Source organism: Chrysochloris asiatica, unplaced genomic scaffold (genome assembly GCF_000296735.1).
Source record: "Chrysochloris asiatica unplaced genomic scaffold, ChrAsi1.0 scaffold00010, whole genome shotgun sequence".
Taxonomy (NCBI): domain Eukaryota; kingdom Metazoa; phylum Chordata; class Mammalia; order Afrosoricida; family Chrysochloridae; genus Chrysochloris; species Chrysochloris asiatica.
Window position 1 is genome coordinate 18070796 of NW_006408528.1, and position 19872 is coordinate 18090667.

The following is a 19872-nucleotide window of genomic DNA, read 5'->3' on the forward strand; positions in this document are numbered from 1 at the left end:
AGTATGACAAACTCTGGATATTTTTGGCTACTGATTACTGTATTTCTTTCCATAACAATTGAAAAAATGTTATAAAAAGTATGTTGTTGTTAAGTGTTGTCGAGTTGGTTCTGAGGAGTGGCTGGTGGGTTTCAGCTGCCAACCTTGCAGTTAACAGTCCAGTGCTTAGCCTACAGTGCCATACCTGGTGTACTTTTATCATCTATATCTCATTGAGTTTTATATTTATACTTATTTGAATAGTTCAAGCAGTTTTTAATGTGTGTAGTTTAAATTTGTCCTTCGGAAATAGCAAAGGTACTTAGAGGAATCTGAGGATATTTTGTCATGAATCCATAAATTATTTTGAAGCTTTTTCACTTATAATATGCCTTGTCTATGAATTATTTTAAACTAACTTTATAACCAAATAATTCTATTTTTAATGATAAAAATGTTCAGAAAAAGTCAAATTGACTGAAGATTGGGAATTGGTGTAGATTAGCAAAGTTGATCCAGGGACAATGTGAAAAAGAAGAGCTGAAATGTGAATAGTGCCTAAATGTAAGGAGGCTCATCTTGGGAGATCCCAGTGGCAAAGGGAAAATTTTCAAGGATTCAAACCATATGAACATCACCAGGACCACTAATTTCTTCATGCATCTGAAGGGAGTCACCTTGTCCAATATATGCTTTCAGTGTTTAATGATCTGGGCAGAACTCATAGATACTAACAGACATGGTGTGGCGCTGTAGGATCAGCACTGGACTGATGACCGATTGGAGTTCAAATCCACCAGCTGCTCCTCGGAAACCCTATACACTGTGAGTTGGTACCAACTTGACGGCACTTAACAACACCAGACATTTGTATAGAGTTTCTGATTTCATTCTGATTTCAAATAGTCTTAGGCTTAGTAAACTACACACTTTTACTTAAAAACATTCATCTGCTTTTGTCTTTGGGTGGGGATTTAGTCCATAGATAGAATGATGCTTAAATTGGAGGCACTTTTGCTAATATGAAAGTTCCCTATCAAACTTTTAAAAATATGTTTGTGTGTGTGATTAAATGGTAATCTTAAAAATTCAGTATGAGCAGATTTTATTCTGAATGTCACTGATGGCCACCTTCTGAGTATAACCATGCAATCTCAGAGTCAATGTGCTTTGCTTGTATCACTGAATTGGTGTCAAGCAGTATCAACCTGTTAAACATTAACGAGAGGGAATGGTCAAGACCTTTGATAATCTACTTCTCCATAGTCAAAATTAACTTTTTCCAAATTCTGAGAATTAGCAAAAGACTTACCAACAATTGAGAACAGATTATTCAAGAAAAATATTGTAAAAAATTGGGGAGGAAAGAGAAAAATGGTTGAAACTGGGTAAGAACAATTAGCTTTGTGGTACTTTAACTTGTGCTATGATTACCCCCTTCTCCCAAACTCTGTGATGGTCTTGAAAAACAACAGCCTGTAATCATGCAATCACTGAAGCTGGTAAAATGGGTTTAAAGTTCCCCAAAGCACCATTCCCAGATAACTGTCAATATTTGACTTAAGTGGCAGCTCCCTAGAAACCCCTACTTGCAGAGTTTCTCTTTGTTTGATCAATCCCCTGTGTTCCAGAGCATAAACTGCTCCATAGGGTTTTCTTAACGGTAATCTCTACGAAGCCGATCTTCAGGTCTTTTCTTCTGTGGAGTTCACTTGGTGGGTTAGAGCTGCCCAGGTTAGCAGCCAATAGTAAACCACATACACCACCAGGTTCCGCGTCAAATACACAGAGACAGAAAATAGATCAGTATTTGCAAGTCTGCTGGTTGTGAGAAAAGAGAATGAAGAATGGCTGCTAATGTCTGAGGGGTTTATTTCCAGCATAATGAAAATATTCTACAATTAGATAGTGGTAATAGTTGTATATACTTGTGATATGCAGATACTAAAAACTACTGAATTGTGCACTTAAAAAAGGTGAATTTATAGTATGTGAATTATATATCAATAAAGAAGGAAATAATAATCAGGAATTGTTTTCAAAAAAATTTAGAAAGAGCAGATGTAGACTTTAATTTGTAATAACGCATGCTTTCCACGTGAAGAACAAATAACAGTTTGTAGTCCACCAGTGTACATTTAGCAATTGAAAAATAAAAAAGCAAGGGGAAAAATCAGTCATTATCCAGCCCATTTTAATTCAAGTATGTTAAGCCTAAAATAGAGATACAGTTACAGTCAGTACAATATTCATATAATAAGCAGCAATTTAACTGGAGCCAAAACCCATTATCTTTCACATTTACTTGTCTTTGAACCTTTTTGGGAAATCCAGCTCTACTACTTACCAGTTGTGTGTTTGGACAAGTTACGTAAACTTCTCTTAGTCTCAGTTTCTTCATCTATTAAGTAGAGGATAGTAATAATGTTGGCTTCATTTATAACAACAATGCCTCATAGAGTTGCTGTGAATATTACATGAGTTGATGTAGGTATATACTCCCTGCTGTTGTTGTTAAGTGCTGTAGGGTAGGTTCCCACTCACAGAGACCCTGTATAGGGTTTCTGAGGAGCTGCTAGAGGGTTTGAACTGCCGGCTTTGCAGTTAGCAGTCCAGTTTATCCTACAGTGCCACCAGGACTCCTGTATACTGCTTAGTACATCTTAAGTTAGATATTGTTATTTAAGAAATTTGAATTTTTGTTTAATTTTATAGTTGTGTGCAAGCTCTAATAAGGAATTTATACTCATTAGTATTAGATAATTAAAATACTAGCTTTGTATTTTCACATATTGATGTAACATCTTTATTAAAAATTTACTCCACAATGTGTTCTGTGAGGTTTCTGTCCCTCTAATTTTCACGATGTTGTTTAGTCCTGTCGAGTCTGTTCTGACCCATAGTGATCCTGTATAGGGTTTCTGAGGAGCAGCTGGTGAGCTTGAACCACCAACTTTGCACTTCAAACCAACTTTATACCCAGAGCATTAATCCACAGCACCGCACCAGAACTCAAATTTGAGACACACTTGCCTAGAACATATTTCAGCTATTGTCCTGTTTTCCGTTTTCCTTATACCTACCTGGCACTATCTCACAGTTGTAATTTTTATGTCTTCAAAATTAACAAGAATCAACTATACTGGCCCTGTGGGTCAATGCGCTGGACTGCAAAGTCTGTTTGAATTGCAAGGTTCAACCTCACCAGCCGGTCCTCGGAAACCCTATACAGGGTCACGATTAGTCAGAACCAACTCAATGGCACAATATCAATATCCGTCTAGTGCCTTATTAGTTTTTGTTGGAATACTACTGGATGAATGAAATAGGCAATTTGCTGCAGTGCAAATGAGTATGGACCAGTAATAATATTTTTAATGATTTATGTGAACCTTAAACAAATTGGGTAAACACTTTGAGCATTACTTTTAGTTATTAGTTGGATTATCTTTAAAAGGAAGGTTTATCTTCAAGTTCTTTCAAGGCCTTCAATTCTGTGACACTTTTAGCATATTCACAATGACATTGTCATGCGCACCTATTACTTAGTAGAGAAAATTTGCCTTTCAGGAGGTCAAATTTCAAGGGTTTGTTTAGGGTTACTCTGTGGTTCTTTCTTTCTTTTTTCTATTTCTCTCTCATATGAGTTTGAATACAGAGCTAAATTCCCTACAGCAGCTAAAGAAAGGATGGTCAGAAATAGGGAATGCAGGATTACCTAAAGAGCCCCACTGTGGCGCTATAGAATAAAAACTGAATTGATAAACACAAGGTCGACAGTTCAAATCCATCAGTTGCTCTTGAAAACCCTATACAGGAACACTATGAGTCAGAACCAACTCAGTGGCATACACAACATCATCATCATCAACAACAAACAAGATTGAAAGAAATAACTAGAAAATTCAGACTTGGCTGCACAATATTTTAAAAAAAAAATGTTCCTGTTTTTCTTCCATCTTTTCATCCCATCATATTCTTTTGAAGTTATTTGGATATCATCTTTACCAGCCACTACACAAAATATTGTAAGAAGCATTGTGGTGCTGGCCTCCAAAAATGGCTTTTCAATGAATTACACTGTGTTGTAGTCCTGCCTTTGTGTACTCTCTGCTACTCCCATAAAACAAATCTGACCAGTCTCTAGCTGTTCCAGCCTATCTAGCTGAGATATAAGTCATGAGAATGATGAAACCGTCTTGGATGTCAAACACAATCGGCCTTCAGTAGACTTCAGCCCCACCATAGTTTCCATCAGAAGACAAAAGCATGAAAGGAAGAACCACCGCTGAGATAAATCAACTAACAGAATTGTGAAAGGTAAAAAGTGATTTAAACTGTTAGGTTTGGGGATGATTTGTTATGCAGTAATAACCAAAATGTTGTTGTTGTTAAGTGCCATTGAGTCGATTCCTACCCACAGCGACCCTGTACAGGGTTTCCAAGGAGCCGCTGGTGAACTTGAACCACCGACCTTGCAGTTCAAACAACTTTGCAGTCTGACCAATTAGCCCACAGTGCCACACCAGGGCTCCAATAACCAAAATAAGAGCCCTCAAAATGTTCACTTTCTTTTTTGGTCAACAATACCTATGAGTTCTTTCATATGGATTACTTTAAATTTTTTAAAGGAAAGCCATACACATTTTCTCAACAGATTGTTTCCCTTTTTTGTTTTATGTTATTTTTCATCAAATAATTAAATTTGTTTATTAAGAAACCACAAAGGCATTACTTCATGGTTTCATACCATTTCATCATCTTTTTGATGCCTGGTTTAAGATTGTAGGTTCCGGGAGTAATTGAGTCATCTCTAACATTACAAATCCTGTTAATACCCAGCAAGAGAAACCAGCTTTAAGAAGCAAAATCCAACTGTTGTTATTATAGACCTAATTGTCTGATCTAACTTGAGACTGCAAGAGGATCAAAGAAGATTAGGAAAGGAAGAGAGATTAAAACAAGAGCCTATTTTAACTTCAGTTTTATTATCTTTTAAATTATGTTTTAGCATAGTTTCTTTATTTTTAAAACATATGTAAATAAAGTTGACAAGTCTTCTTAAATGTTGTAATTTTATGGCTCTAAATCCAATTTTCTCTCAAAAGAGGTAATTTCTACACAAAAGTAAGAATTTATCACAGTGTACATAAATAGCAGTTCTGGTGTGGCTCTGTGGGCTAATATGCTGGACTGCAAAGTCGGGTTGAACTAAAAGGTCGAAGGTTCAAGCTCACCAGTCACTCCTCAGAAACCCTATACATAGTTGCTGTGGGTAGGAACCAACTCACCGCACACAACAACAACAATATAAATAGCAAAGTGCTTTATATACCTCATCTCATACAATACACCTACCTATTCTAGATAAGCCAATGAGTTAAAATGTAAAAGTCTGATGATGAAGAAAATTAGAAATGAATATTTGTCATATCTCTGGTAGAGAATGAATGGACTTTTTAAGCATGAGTAGACTGAGGCAAAAGCAAAGATAAAGATTGATAATTGACTAAATAAAATTTTAGAATTCTGAATGTTCCCAAGAAACATGAACTGAGGGAAAATAGTTGTGTAAATTTAACAAAAGATTGATTTAAAATACTTCATACAAATTTACAAGATAAGTAAAAGAGCCATTAGGCTCTAATGGGTAAAAGAATTGACTGGTTATTTTATAAAGAGTAAATGAAACTGTTTAATAAACAAAGACACTGGTAAAGGTACCGTCAGCAAGCTTTCCATGGTCTCTTTATTCTTTTCCTGTTTGTTAATTGTGAGCACAAGGAAATCACATTTCAAAGTAAATCAGCAAAATTGTTAGAACATTACCATTTAAAGAATCTGTTTAAAATCTGTAGTGCATCTTAGTCAATATGAAAAGTAAGAGATAAGTCATATTGTAAAGTTGCTAAAGACAACATTTCCATTTGTCTTGCTTAGTATTATGCAACTACAACTACATAGTAAAGTAATTCCCAGATTTTCAGTGTATATTCTGAGCCTGAGTTGCTATGAATCAGAACTAACTTGAAACCGTTTAACAATAACAAAAAGCTATTTTATAGCAGTAAACTTTACCCATTTTATGGGCATCACAAATAAATGTTTTGAGGCCATATTTTCCTGAATTATGTCAAGGTATATATTTTACTTACGAGTCCATGGGTGGTACAAATGTTGAACACATTCAGATGCTGACTGAAAGGTTGGAAGTTCAAGTCCATCTAGATGCTGCACTGAATGTGTTAAACATTGAGGTTTGATGGTTAGGTTCACCCAAAAGCTTCTCAGAAAGGGAGGGGGAAAAGTCATGTATGAATGTTTACTGGTGAAGATCCAGTAGAGTAAGAAAGACATGATACAGGACTGAGAGGGGAAGAATTTCTGGAGCAAGGTCATTGAATAGGCAGGAGGAGATGGAAATTCATGAATACTGGTGGGGTTGGCTTTTGTTAGGAGAATGAACAGCTTATTCACAGTAAAAGAAAGGCACTGTACATAAACTCAGATGCAGGGAAATAGCAGGTGCTGTGGTGGGAAGCTTCTGGAAGTTCTGTTTTTGCTTCTTTCCTCAGTGAAATAAGAAACCAGGTCATCAGCTGTGAGTGAAGATGAGGAAGATGGGAATTTGGAGAGATGAACAGGCATGAAAAGTGGAACAAGTAGAAAACACATAGTAATAGGGGAACAATACATTTAGATGTATCATTAATCAAAACAAATATAAACAGAATAGAATCTCCAGGTATGTAATTCACTACATTAATAGTTTATAGGAGGAAATCATGATTTTCTTAATGTAGAAAAAGCATACTTGCATATCTCCATTCATGATAAAACTCTTGTTGTTGGTGTTATTAAGAGTCATCGAGTCCGTTCCAACTCATAGATGCCCTGTATAGGATTTCCGAGGAGCGGCTGTTGAGCTTGAACTGCTGGCCTTGCAGTTCCAACCGACCTTGCAACGCGTTAACCTGCAGCGCCACACCAGCAAACTAAAAATAAAAGGGAACTTGCTTAAATGACTATTGCTGCTAAGTGCCATGGAGTCAGTTCCAACCCATAGTGACTGTGTCTAGGGTTTCCTACGAATAGCTGGTGGGTTTGAACCGCCGACCTTGTGGTTAGAAATCTAGTGATTATCCCATGGCACCACACCAGAAATCTTATTGTTAAATGCCATCCAGTCGGTTCCTACTCATAGCGACCCTGTATAGGGTTTCCGATGAGCAGTAGGTGATTTTGAACTGGACCGACCTCGCAGTTCAAACTGACCTTGTGTAACACCAAGTGCATTATCCCACAGCGTTACACCAGAAGTCCAGAAGACCTATTTGTTGCTGTTGTGTACTGTTGAGTCGGTTCCGAGTCATAGGCGTATAGTGTAATAGCGACACTCTATAAGGTTTCTGCTTATTGAGACCCTGTATAGGGTTTCCAAGCAGCCGCTGGTGAGCTGTAAAATCTTTATAGGAGCAGAAAGCCTCATCTCCCTCGTAACAAATGGTAGTTTCGAACTGCTGACCTTGAGGTTCGCAGCCCGATTAGTAACCACTACTGCGAGGCTGTAAATCTGTACTGGAGCAGAAAATCTCATCTTTCTCCTGCGTTCCGGTTGGTAGTTTCGAACAGCTGGTAGTTTTGAACTGCTGACCATGAGATTAGCAGCCCGATTTGCAACCGCTACTATCAGAGCCCCTTAAATATTATTATTAAGCTTTCTTTTAAGTGGGATGGCATTGTGACTGAAAGGTAGTATTGAAACTAGTTAAAATCGTAACTTCTGTGCTGCATCTGTATTACAGAAGTGGTGTTTCTACAGCTCATAACTTGACTGGTATTGACCTTCAGTTTAATTATAATTTTATAATTACCCTCAATGAGATGGATTGACACAGTGGCTACAACAATTAGCTCAAAATAACAATAATTGTGAGGCTGTCACAGGACTGAGCTGTGTTTTGCTCTGTTGTACGTAGTGTATGGATGAGTCAGAACCAACTCAATGACACCTGACAACAACAATTTTAAAATTATTTTATTGTTTATTTAATGTAATTTTTCTAGCTTAAAAAAGTCATAATATACAACTTCCTCAGGCTAATTATGAGTTTATCGTCTATTCAGAATAATTATGTATTATTTAGAACACGTAAAATTTCCCTTTTAAGTCCAAAGGTTTGAAAAAAAATCTGATTTGATAACAATCTGTTTAAAATTAATGACATTTCCAGGGCCTTCTTAAATAGATTAAATGCTATATAATTCTATGTTTTTTCCATGATGCAGGGTATAAATTACTTTGCATAATTACAAAAAATTTAGATGCAAATACTGTTCGCTTTTATACTTAAGGAGACTATTCTAACTGTCGAGTGTACATTTTTCATGCTTTTTGGTCTCTACATTCAACATCAGCTTTAACTTGGAGGTGCTATCAAGTATGCCAGGATCTAGCAGTAAAATCTTCCTGAGTTGTGTCTACAGTACTAGAAACTGATAAATTAGCCACAAGTTTGATAACCATGCCCCAAAATATCTGTAAATAGGTCCTGATTGAAGTACTTACTAAAAATAAAGTACATGAATTTTAGTGCAAATATGTTTTATAACTGTTTTATACAAGATCAGCTTTTAAGTTTTACTTACCTTTTCTTTTCTCAGATTCTAGTTATATATTGCAGAGTTAAAATCGTAAGTATGTTTCCTAAATATGGATTGTTTTGTAATAATGAAAACGCAGTAAATGTGATTAAAAGTGCCAAATTAGTTCAGTTACATTATTAATTTTTATGGTCCAGTTTCTCCAATGCTTGTATTCTATACTTCATTCTAACAAAGCTGACTTCCTTGTTTATTAATTCCTTTCCAAACTAACTGTGTTTTCTATTCAAAATGATTCTGCCTTTGCATCTTTTTTAGTAATATAATTACTGAATTTAGTGATTTGATTATTCCTCAATTTGATATCAAAACACTATTTTGCTGGTTCTCAAAATTTCCAAAGATCTTTATTGTCCCAAGGATAAAATACAGAATACTAAACTCTTCTCTGGTATAATGCCAATTTACCTAGTCTCGTTTTTAACTCAAGAAGCCTTGGTGGCACAGTAGTTAAGTGCTCAGCTGCCAACGGAAAGGTCAGTGGTTTGAACCCACCAGCCTCTCCTTGAGAGAAAGATGTGACTGTATGTTTCTATAAAGATTGTTGTTGTTATTGTTAAGTGCTGTTGGATCTTTTCCAACTCCTAAGATTCTGTATAGGGCTTCCGAGGAGAGGCTGGTAGGTTTGAACCACTGACCTGTGGTTAACAGTCAAGTGTTCTCCTACAGTGCCACACAAGGATTCCTTGAAAACTGTATGGGTCAGTTCTACCCTGTCCTATAGGGTACCTATGAGTCAGAATCAACTTGTGGGCAATAGGTTTGGGTTCTTTTTAACTTCAGAAAGAGATTTACTCCACAAAGAAAGTGTTCTACATCCTACTGTGGTAAATAGCCTCTGGGATATTAAAAGTGCATGAGTGCCTGTCTAATGTGCAGCTATTGGTCTCTCCATGTGTAGAAGAGAGAAGAGTGATAAGAACTGAAGATGCTTGGAATCTATTACTCCAACATACTAATGGAACATGTGAACATCAGTCTTCAGGACTCTGAGACCAGAAGAACTAGAAGGGGTCTGGCCACCACTATGAACCACTCTGAACTGGATCACATTAGAAAGTCCCAGATATAGCATCAGAATATGTGGAATAAAACTCAAAATTATTAAAAAAAAAAAAAAAAGATGGGGCTTACTGGTCAGCAAGGGAATGGAGGAACCTGAGACTATAGATCTCAACCACCCTTCAGGTCTGAAAAGGAACATACTCCCATGGCTAAACTTCCAACCAACCAGTAGATAGGTATAAAGGGGGAACAGCAACACTAGTAAGGTATGCTTGCTATGAATAATGGAACGATCAAAATTCAAAATCAATTTACATGTATCTAAGGACAAAGGTAAGAAGGGATTGGAAGATGTGTGGAATGGAGATGGGAGTGACAGGGAGGAAGAAGGATAACTGTTGTTATGGAGGGGATCGCATTCATTGAGATGAAACAAAGTGTATTATTTGTTGAATGTAAAACTGATGATCTTGTCTGTAAGCCTTCACTTAATTCACAATAAAAAGTTAAAAAAAATAATAATAATAATAAAAAGATTTGAAGTAACATATTGCTTCAAACCAGTATGCCACCTCTTTATAGCATACTGATTTGAAGTAATATGTTGTTTGTAATATTACTTACAGACAGGACTCTTCTAAATGATTCATTGCTAAGTGATCTACCAGTTAGAGTCCTCTCCTTTATGAAACCTCTTCTGAGTTCTCCCAGCCCTCACAAAACCATCTTCTCTAATTATTTATGACATTTATTACCATTACTACTTACAATATACATGCTATTTTGTATTGCCATCTGTTCTAGAGTACACTCAGTATGGTTTGGAATATTTATAACACCTCAGCACAGAATATATCCACAGTGGAAAGTCACAGTGTCTTAGTAGATCCTTTGTGTGGAGGTAATGATTGAGGATTCTAGTATATACCACTATCTACCTGAGAGTGTTTCTATCCTTTTATGATGAAGTAATATGGGTTTCCTTTGGGTGAGACTTCCTTGAAGGCAAGTCACATGCTTGTTCCAGGAACATACAATAGAGACTGGAATCCAAAACTCAAGTAATTCAGGCTAAACATACAAACAGCCAAATTCTTTCAGCAGCGGTTTCCTAGAATCAATTTACATTAATGGGTTTACATTGTTGTTGTTAAGTGCCGTTGAGTTGGTTCTGACCCATAGTGACCCTGTACAGGGTTTCCAAGAAGCAGCTGGTGAGCTTGAACCACTGACCTATGGTTCAAATGATTTTGCAGTCTAGTGCATTAGCCCTCAGGATTGTTGTTAGGTGTCTTCAGGTCGGCTCTGACTCATAGCAATCCTATGCACAACAGAATGAGACACGCCAGGTCCTGCACCATCCTCAAAACTGTGACCTTTGAGTCCATTGCTGTTGCCACTGTGTCAGTCCATTTCCTTGGTGGTCTTCTTCTTTTCACTGACTCTCCACTTTAGCAAGCATGATTCCTTTTGTAGGGACTGATCCTTCCTGGTAATATGTCTGAAGTATAAGAGACAAAATCTCACATAATAAATCTAAGCATTGAAAACAGCTACCTTGAAGATGACATTTAACTGTTTGTTATTTGAAACCATGTGCATGAGTATTGTTGCTTGGTTGTTAACTGTCATTGAGTCAGTTCCAACCCATAGTGATCCTGTATAGCGTTTCAGAGGCTGTAAATCTTTGTGGGAGGAGAAAGCCTCATCTTCCTCCCGAGGATAGGCCGGTGGGCTTGAGCCGCCGGCTTTGTGGTTCACAGTCCAGTGCTTATCTTACAAAGCCACCACACTCCCATTGTTGCCTAAGCAATCCAGTTCTGTTTAGATAAGATGTATGCTTTTTACTACATATATGCAGAAAAGGAATTGTGACTTTTTGAAATTTTGCAATGTCACAATCAGTTTCTGCATATATGGAGTAAGAAGCATACATCTTATACAATTAGAGTACGTTTCTAGTTTCTGGAATGTTTCTTTTCTGGTGTGGACTATTTACTGTTGAAGCTAGAATATTAGAGGGATTTGAAAAAAAAATACATGAGGCAGCAATGATGGGCTCTAACACAATTGTGAGGATGACACAGGAAGTGATTTGTTCTGTTGTGTATAGGATCGCTATAAGTCAGAACTGACTTGTTGGCATGTAACAATAACAACATAGTTTCTATAGTGACTAAAACAAGTCTGTGGAAATTTGGTGTTTGTTCTTAATCTGTACAATGGTTAGAAAGTTGAATTAGCTATCAGGATAAAGACATTCATATTTATAATTGTTCAGAGGGGCCAATCAAAAACAAGTAAACAAATGTAATTGCAAGCAAAGTCTTTTTATGGTCTAGAAAGAATATAAGCCATAATTCTTGTCTTTAAAAAGCTTACAATCCTGATGGGCAGATAAAGTTATTTACTGAGTTGTGAATTCATAATAGAATAAAGTAGTACATTATTATTTGCCAAAGAATGATGCAGCAAAAGTATTATCATAAGAGAGAAGGGAAGCAAAGCCATCCTTCAGGTCAGGATGATGATGGGAAGCTATGTGGGATGGAAGCAAACTGTTGTACTGAAGAATAGATGGACTTTGAATAATTAGAGGAAGAAAGAATAAGACATTCTTGGTGGATAAAGAATGTGACCAGTATGAATAAGGCCATAGAGTCAAAACCACTTTGGGAAGAGAGTGAGTAAACGGCTTTGCAGGGAGGTGAAAAGTTGTAGATTAGACTAGTAAAAGAGTCTGGTGTTAGACTGTGGAAGTATGTGAATGCTAGATTGAGGAGTAAAGACTTAACTTGTGAACAGTGAGGACACAATTGGAGAAGATTTTAGCAAAAGAAAAGAATTGATCTTAGTCAAGTTTTAGGAAGATTAATTCATCAGCTCTATACAAGGAGTTCACCTAGCGTAGTGGTTACGAATTGGGCTGATAACCTAAAGGTCAGCAGTTCGAAAATACAAGCTATTCCGCGGGAGAAAGATGAGGCTTTCTGCTCCTGTAAAAGATTTACTGCCTCGGAAACCCTGTACAGGGTCTCTATGAGTTGGAACCAATTCCATGGTGGGAACCACTAAAGAGTGTCACTATGAGTTGGAACGGATTCAATGGCACTTAATAACAACATACCATTTGAAAAAGAAGCAGAGAGACCAGGTAAATGAGATTGTTTCGAAGATTAATAAAACAGTCAAATTCTGAGGTAGTGCCATTGGGTTGGTTCTTAGTGACCCTTTCTGAGGAGCAACAGGTGGATTTGAACTGCTAACCTTGTGATTCATATAGGCCTGTGGCCCAATGCTTTATCCTACAGCACATATCAGGACTTCCTGAGGTAGTATAGAGGACTTCTATGATTTTTCTTTTCAGCACTGTCTCCTTTTTGATTCATTGGCTCAGATGAAGATGGTGCCCTCGCCTCTCAAATGCCACATGCATGCACAATTATTGGTTTAGGGATGGGCTCATGATAGAAAATGAGCCAATCAGGATTTTCTCCATAACTTTTCCCTGCTACATCTATTAAGAAAGATAAAATTATAGGCATAATTTCTTCTCTAGGGATCTTGGCATTATCAGTGACTATTTTTACCGACACCTTGCATGAGTTAACTTGTGAGCAGGTCTTCCAGCCCTAGTTAAACCTTTAGATGACTTTACTACCAGCCCACATGCTGACTACAAACTCATGAGAAACCCTGAGTCAGAACTAGTTAGCTACACTCTCCTATTACTGAGCCACAGAAGCTAAAATAATAAATGTTTGCATTTTAAATCACCAGGTTTGGTGGTAATTTGTTTCACAGAAAAGGGTAACTAAAGTATATGAGAAAAACTGATTGAGATTCAATTCAGTGTAAAATGTTGTGATTGAGAGAGAGCCCTAAGTACATTATTCATGCCCCTAGGACTGAAGCTTTTCAGTCCTTAAGGTGTCCTCATTATATAGCATTTTTACTTGAATCATTAGAGCCTAATTTATGTTACAGCTGAAAGAGGCCTGACAATTATAAATGTTAAGATCTAAGCAGGGTGGTGGAGTCCTGGTGTGGTGCTGTGGGTTGATGCACTGGATTGCAAAGTTGGTTTGAACTGCAAGGTTGGAGGTTCAAGTTTACCAGCTACTCCTTGGAAACCCTATACACATATTTTTGGGGTTCGCCAAAATATTTGCGAACATTGACATATAAAACGTTAGGAAGATGAGTTTTTGTAGTTGTAGGAAATGGATAGGAGAAGTTAAATAATATATTTTCAGTTTGAACCCTGTATAGCAACATTGTGTTTGAAACAATGGCTGCTATTTACAAAAAGGAAGTGGACTGTCTCACAAAACACGAGTTCTCTGTCCTTGTATGATTCCTTATTGAAGACTTGACTTACTATAATAATATTGGCTGGACACATGACACACATTCTCATACATGAAAGAAAGAATTAGAAAAGTAAGCGGAGGCAAAAGCCACAATGTCTTATAGCATAAAGTTTCCAAACACCTTTCTCCCTGTTTTCCACTTGTTGCTTCAGGTGGATTTTAATCTCTGTTGGAACCAACTGAGTTTACTGGATATCCTGGAACCAAGAGCAGGGGACTCAGGATTATACCTGTCTCTCAACTTTGTGGATTACGTTACCTCCTCTCTTGTTTGATTCTAAGTTGTGTAGAACTGGCCATCTCAGAAAATACTCAGAAAGCAGAGAAAACAAATGGTACCCTGGCAAATTGAGAAATCCACACGTCGTCTTTACATTACAGATGAATTTCTAGACTGCCCAATGAACTTTTAATTCCTTTTTTTGCTAGAATTTTATTATTTTTTAAAAGAATCATTGTCTAAAAACTTCCGTTTTCTTTAACAAAATCATGAAGAAAACAAAATACATGAAAATAAAATAAAACAGAAGTATAGAATGTGGAACTTATACTAGATGATTTCTAAGATTCCTTTTAGCTCATAAATTTAAACAGTAAATCCCTAACTATTTTATATTTAGCATTTTTGAGTTACTCAAATATAGATAAAATAATTTTTAATAATGCAACTAGATAAGGTATATTTTTGATGCCTTTTCATCAAATTATCACAAAATTCTATAAACTTGTAAGGAATTTATGGATTGAAAAAGCAAACCACACTTCCCTACTAAGGATTTTATTCATCAGAGGCCAATCTTGATATTCAATAGGGTTTAGGGAAATAAGGCAAACAAGGAAATGGGACAATGCAAAGAAAACAGGTCCATCTGATTCCTACCTCTCGCTGGCTTCCCTCCCCACTTCTGGGATTAGGTGAGCAGTTTTTTATTTAGAGTCTGGAAAAAGTTCTTCTGTCTACATGATTTAGTAGATGCCTAACCTAGAGATTTACCATTTAATTTCCTGCACTCAGTGAATATTCATAAAAAAAGAGTTTCTTTTAGAAAATGTTTGTGTTGGCCCTTGTGAAAGGATCTAGCAGAAACATAATTTTAGTGATTTTCTAAACCCACATGACAGTGTTTCAACACTGGAAATATATTTCATGTTTTAAGATTTTCTTTTGCCCTCTAACAATGTCAGAAAGATCGAGTTGTTGCAATATTCATTCATCAATTGTTTGATGAAAGCAGGGGAATTCCCAGTCGGCCGTTTCTCACTATTCTGCACCAGACTAAAGGGACGATTTGACTTTTTGTTTGAGTAAGTAAATACAAGCCAAAGGAATCAGCTGGCTCCATCATTTTAAGGATGCTGTTATTTTTTTCTGCCCTCTCAGCCTTCCTTCTCATGTTGAAAGTTCATCTTATGATGAACAGTTAAAGCACAAAAAATATCTTTCAGTATAGAGGCAGAATGCCAAAGTGGGAGGGGAATGTTTGGCATTATTCTGGATATTCTTAAAGACAATAGGCATTCTTCTTCCTTGATCCCCTTAAAACTGAGAAATGTATCTGACCAGCTTTTATAGAGCAAGTTTAACTGAGGTCTTAGTTGACAGTCTTTTTTATATAGTCATCTCATCGAGAAGATTCCTAAACACTCTTTTTGCAAGGTTTTTTTTAAAAATAGTTTATTCTTCCTTTTTGGTATGATTTATGTAGTATCCCTGTGTAATTTAATAATAAAAATCCCATTTTTGTGTGTGTTGCAAGTCTGGTTTTCCTAGTTCAAAATGATATGTTGAGTTATGAAAAGCAAGCACTTGGCTGCCAAGGAAAGAAGATAATTCCATCTTGGAGTTGCTTAAGTATACAGGCTTGGTATATTTGGTCCACTCATGTTTTTTTTCCAGAGTGATACTGTACAAATATAAAAAACAGAAATAATTCTGGTTTTGATGCACCTCTTTTTACAAATTAATCATAGTTTCTGCCTTATTCTCTGAAAAGAACAAAAAATATTAATTCTGATTAATATTGGGAGCTCGGAAACACAGTTTGGGATTGACAAATGGAGGTATGAAACATTTGGCCTTAAGCAAATTCAGAGACTAGATTGCATTGTATAGATAAACATGAAAGGTTGCCAAACCAAAACAAGGGTTTGCCCCCTGTCACTGTAGTCAGGCACAGAGTCGGGAAGAGATCCAAGCCAAGCTTTATTAACCAAAAGCCAGCAGAACAGGGAAAAAAATCTCTCAAGAATGTCCTGTCTGTCACAAAGAGCAGGCACATTATATAGGGTAAATTACATTCTAATGTACATTTAATCTATTTTAACATCAGTATAGCATTCTTTGGAAAAAGACACACAAAAAAACCAACAATTCTAAAACATTTTATCTTTAGGGAAAAAGAAACAACATGGCAATAACCCTCCTCAAACATTCTCCCTTTTAGGGTCAAAGTTGCTTAGTTCCCGAGAGAGAACTATCTTAATAGCCTGGTTGGACCTAAGCATGTCCTATACTCCTTGTAGACCCATGAGGTCATCTCGGGCTAATTTTTAAACTAACTTCCTTATTTGTAGGGTCCTTATTTATTGAGTTACGGTGTTGGAGGAGAATATTGAAAATACCATGGGCTGCCAAAAGAACAAACGGATCTGTGTTGGAAGAAGTGCTCAATGAGCCAGAGTGCTCATTGGAGGCCAGGATGGCCAAACTTCTTCTCTCATGCTTTGGACATATTGTCAGGAGAGAACAGTCACTGGAGAAGGATATTATGTTTGGTAAGGTGGAGGGTCAGAGAAAAAGAGGAAGACCCCTAACGAGATGTATTGGCAAAGTGACAGCATGAATGGGCTCAAACATAGCAACAGCTGTGAGGTTGGCCCAGGACCGGGCAGTGTTTCGTTATGTTGTGCATAGGGTCACTTTGAGTGGTACCGATTCTATGGCACCTAACAACAATAACAACATTTATCGAGACCTAATTACTAACTTGTTGTTAAGTACCGTGGAGTCGGTTCCACTCATAGTGACCCTGCACAGGGTTTCCGAGGCTGTAAATCTTTACGGGAGCAGAAAGCCTATCTTTCTCCCACGGAACAGCTGGTATTTTTGAACTGCTGACTTTGTGGCTCACAGCCCGATTCGTAAGCACTACGCTACCAGAGGGACCAGTCGCTGTAGAAGGATATCATGTTTGGCAAGGTGGAGGGTCAGAGAAAAAGAGGAAGACCCCCAACGAGATGGATTGGCCAAGTGGCAGCATTGATGGACTCAAGCGTGGCAACAGTAGTGAGGTTGGCCCATGATGGGGCAGTGTTTCATTCTGCTGTGCATAAGGTCACTATGAGTCGGTGCCGACTCGATGGTACCTAACAACAACGACTAAACAGAGTCCATTTTGTTTCCGTCGATAGATCCATGCTGTCAGATGTGTCAGTTATATACGCTATATAGTATATGTTTAGAAAACTCAAGCAGATATTGAAAACTTAAGCATTAAGTTAGGCTTATGTGTGTTTCAATTTCAAAAATTTAAAGCAATATTCAAGACATTTCACATTCAAGTTGTTTTTCAGTTATTTATTTTTTTTAAAGTTACGATGGCTCTTAACTTGAAAGCCCATTTCACTAGCTTGATGTTGTTGTGAAGTGTTGTCCTGTCTGTTTGGATTAACAGCAACTCTATGTAGGGTTTCTGAGGAACAGCTGTTGGGTTTGATCTACTGATCTTGAGGTTAGCAGCCCAGTATCTATCCTACAGTGCCACACCAGTACTCCATCCTAATTAGTACATAAGATTTTAATAATTTTGCTGACATTACTTTTGAAGAGGAACTATTGCTAGAATTATAGCTTAAATTCTTTCTGTCCACTAGGCCTGGCTCTGAGAACTGAAGCAATGCCCAGAAATGGGATAAAAGTCATGGTGGTGACTAATGAGGACTTCTCATGGCCTTCTATCCCAATAGAAGGAGGAAGTTTGCCACAAAGTCTTCATTAGCAGTCATCGAACACTGCCTGGACATGAGTTTCCAAGTGCCTCTTTTCCCAGCACTATTACATATGCCACCTTCCGGTAATCTGAAGGAGCCTCAAACTTCCTGCTTCTGACTGGGGTCAAGATTTAGAGGAGGTTTGCTCTGTGTTGAGTTGTTGTTGTTATTAAGTTCCATCGAGTCAGTTCCCATATAGGGTTTACAAGGAGCAGCTGGTGAATTTGAACTGCCGATCTTGCAGTTCAAACCAATCTTGCAGTCCAGTGCATTATCCCACAGCACCACACCAGGACTCCACTCTTACCTGAGAGTGGCAAAAATGTATATCCTTCATCACAAAGGAAAGGAAGCACACAAATGTGGAGCCATCAGTGTTCAACTCTCAGCAGGCCTTGGTAGCACAAACTCTGGCTATAACGTCAGGAGTCCTGGGTTGGGACCTTTGTTCTGCCAAAGACACTGGAAAAGTCTCTCTTCTCCCTGGCCAAAGTGTCATCAATAAAATGAGACTTCATGGGAAACATATACTTTGAAATTATGCTACATATGAAATTTATTGAAGGGATTTTGGATTATGGACATGCAAACATTAGAATGTCGTCTTGTAAACTCTGCTTCTTATGAGAAGTAAATGTTAGCTCCATTTTATATGAATAATTGGGTGATGGTACCTTGATGTTTTAGCAACAGCTCATTTATAGCAGGGAGCAGGATTATAATTGCCTTGTTCCTGTTGGGATGTGAGACTTTATGAAGAAAGTGATAATTTTAGTATACTTAGCTCATTACTAATCACATCCCTTCTAGCAATACCATTTACTGCTCACCTTTTTTTCTGGAGCCAAATTTTAGGAATGCATGTAATTACTCATTTACTTGGGATATAGATTCTTTTTTCCTAAGTAAGTAATTCCTACCCTCCACATGCACCCTCATAGAAGTTTTTAGGGCTTTTCTTTTTATTCTAGTGGCTTGAAATTTCAACCGGATGATATAGTTTTTGATTTTTTGATCCGAAGTATAATGTCTTTCTCCAGACCCATGAAATTTTCTTTTATTATTTATCTGTTTCTCCCTTTATTACATTATTCCATCTTTCTAAAACTTATATAGGACGTAGTTGAAATCATCTGAATCTTCCCTTTAACTAAATGTGAATCCCTACTTACTCATCTGCTAATTCAGGTTCCACGTTTGATGATGATAAAGGAGTAACAGTGAAATGTGTGGTCCTGAAAGTGAGTAAGTAGCTTGTCTAACTAGAAAAGGGGGCTTACCATCCTGACCTTGTACAACGGTCTACATCTCTGGTCCCATTAAAGCTACTCTGAGATTCTCTCATCCCCAAACTCCCACTCTACAGACCAGTATGTGACACTCCTTCTAGGGGAAAATGCTCAAGTCCTGTTTCTTTCTGTGCCTCTGTTGTCACTGTGAAAGTCTTACTGAACTTGACTTCTCAAGTCCTAACACTGAAGCCAAGTAACTTCTCCATACAGTTTCTTTTCTCTGATTATAATTGAAGTCTGCAGCCAGCTCTTCAGGTCACTGAGTGAAGGATTGCTGACCAGCTTCTGACCGGGCTCCTTTAATGATTCACCTGATGACTTCTTCAGGCTAAGTCTTGCACTTTGGATTCGTTAACTTGGAGCATAAGGCACATTTGAGATTTTTTTAAAAACTACAGATTGTTTTTGCTATAATCTCTATTTGCGTCTTACCTTACAGTTTGTTTGCACTTGTTTCTCTGTTAATCTGAGCTCATTTGCTTTTTACCCCCAAAGTGCTTTTGTGTTCCAGCCATTCCTCAAATTTTTTACTCCACTGATGCTGCCCATTTAGTTTTCAGTCTTTTATG